The 2,332-nt window shown below is 42.0% G+C and overlaps 1 protein-coding gene across 4 annotated transcripts in view; it reads left to right on the top strand.

Moving 5' to 3' along the window:
- The window catches only part of ints15 (integrator complex subunit 15), a 30,507-nt gene that overhangs the window by 1,535 nt on the left and 26,640 nt on the right, over window positions 1-2,332 (top strand). The gene's annotated exons all lie outside the window — the stretch shown is intronic.

Raw genomic sequence — 2,332 nt, 5'->3', positions numbered from 1 at the left:
TTGAACATAACTTAAATTATATTAAGATACACAATAAATACAAACTTGTTAATCATCTCTTATCCAGTTATGTAAAAAAAAAAAAAAAAAACCTTTGTCTTAAGCGCTCAACATTGTCCATACCTGTCAACCCGAGGCAATCTTACAAATAGTGACGTATGCCCTTACAAATTGGTGACTAATTTTACAACGTTGTATGTAGCGTGCAATATGAAACAAAAATAAAACTCAATTTTTAAAATAATATGAATTTATTGGTTATATTGTCACATATAACCTGGTACAATCAAAGAACAATATCTTCAGCTACATCATGATTACTAAAATTTAACTGACTTTTGTTATAATTGTATGTAGCACTTTTGGCAATTTCTATCAGGTCTTGATGGCTGCACTTCATGGCACTTCAGCTCGCAATTCAGTTTGACGAAGGTAGTTCATTAGTGTGTTCAATGGCGTACCGCACACAGGCTATTTTTAGACCGTGACGTCGCATCGTAAAGCCGAAGTGGGACATTATAGACCCGCCCTCGCATAGACCCAACATAATTTGTGCTACTTTTCTCCGGTAATCTTTCCAAAACGAACATGCCGATCACGCATTGCTTTTTTGGAACTTGTAGAAATGACTGTAGACATTACGACACATGAAGGATGTTTTCTTCATACGTTTCCGGAAACCAAAAACTCGAGAGGAAAAAATGTGAAGACCGAATCAACTTGCGCGGAGTTTTAACCCCAGCTCGGTGAATCCATTCACATTTCATATGCAGTAAACATTATGTTGGGTTGGCATGGTCTTTCAGAGGACAAAGAGGTAAGCCATTTCTATATTTTTAATAAAGATACACGATAATATCGGTGGCCGATAATTATTGGCCGATAATGGCAATTATGACGTCACACAGATAATCCAGATAATAAAAAATTCAACCGATAATGTAATCCGATAATTATATACTTGATTTAGCCTCCAAATGTGCACAACCGAAGAATTCAGCACGCCGCCTCCTCAACCCCTCCCCACTCTGAAGCCCCTGAGGGAGGAGGGGTTGAGGAAGCGGAGTTACACGCCAAGAAATAGTTGAATATTATGGCGGCTGTTACTAAAAAAACGACGCTCTCGCCATTTGCGAAACATGTACCGCAGAAGTTCCAAGAGGCCGAAAGAAAGCGTCCTCATTCAAAGTCACTATCCCAGCATCCATTTAAAACTGCATCACAAAGATTTTTGGAACGAATGCCAGGCTGCTGCTGCTAGCGGGAATGCTAAAGCTATTGTAAACACTAAGTTAAACTAGGGGCTTGTGACGATTCAGAGTCGGGTTGTTTGGGAAAGCAGCCCAAGGCGGGTGGTAAACTCGCATCTAAGGCTAAACACCGGCACGACTGCGATAGTCGGCAAGTAGCCGTCTTACGACGGAGCCCGCCGCTCTGGCCGGTCCGGCAGGCTGCCGCCGCCTCGCCATCGGCGGGGCGGGCAGAGCCCGGTTCCCCGGCTTCAGGACCTCCGGCGAACACCCCGGTTTCTCGAGCGTTCCCTCACGGCGTGTGAGCAGAGCCAGGCCCCGAATACGCCGCGGCAAACCGGCCGGTGCGGGCGGATTATCCGGTACAAACGTAGCCGCCGCCGAGACGAGACATGATTTTTTTTTTTTACCGAAATGACCCGAGAGCCAAAGCCCTGGATAAAAAAACAATGCAGTTTATACGACCACCATTCTTCATGAAAAACATGCCGATCACATTTTCACCACTACATTTGGAAAAGTGATGTCCAGTAAGCAAGCTTATCATGACGGCACAGTGTTTAGATGATAATTTAAACATGGAGAAAACGAAGTCAGCCCGTCAATAATACATTCAGTATGTAAAATGACGAGCGGTCAGATGACTTTGTAATGCCGCCTTTATTTTCGGCTTAACAAAACTCAGGCACAAAACAACACGCACGGAGATGCGAGCTCCAACTGCATCCAAATAGTACTGCCGTTTATCAGTTTAGCTGCTGTAAAGCGAATGTCGCGACTCCTGAGTGCCGCAAATGTAAACAAAGCGCTGCAGAATGGGTACATGACATCTCGCTCTTTTGAGTTAATCATTTTCACAGTGTGCAACAAAGCATATAACATTAGCAATCACTTTTCAAATTAATTTAACTTATTTGTCTGCTCAATTACAGTCACAGTAGATAATCTAAACTTTTTGGCACTTATTAACACTTATTAATTTAAATATGCACATTCCTGTTGTAATGAAATAACAATAATATTCTGTAGCCACAAATATTCAAAATCTTTTCTTCAAGTTTTTTTTAGGATTAAGTATAATA

The sequence above is a fragment of the Corythoichthys intestinalis genome, chromosome 14 (genome assembly GCF_030265065.1).
Source record: "Corythoichthys intestinalis isolate RoL2023-P3 chromosome 14, ASM3026506v1, whole genome shotgun sequence".
NCBI lineage: Eukaryota > Metazoa > Chordata > Actinopteri > Syngnathiformes > Syngnathidae > Corythoichthys > Corythoichthys intestinalis.
The sequence above is the reverse complement of the archived record's forward strand: the minus strand, read 5'-3'. Positions and strand labels throughout refer to the sequence as shown.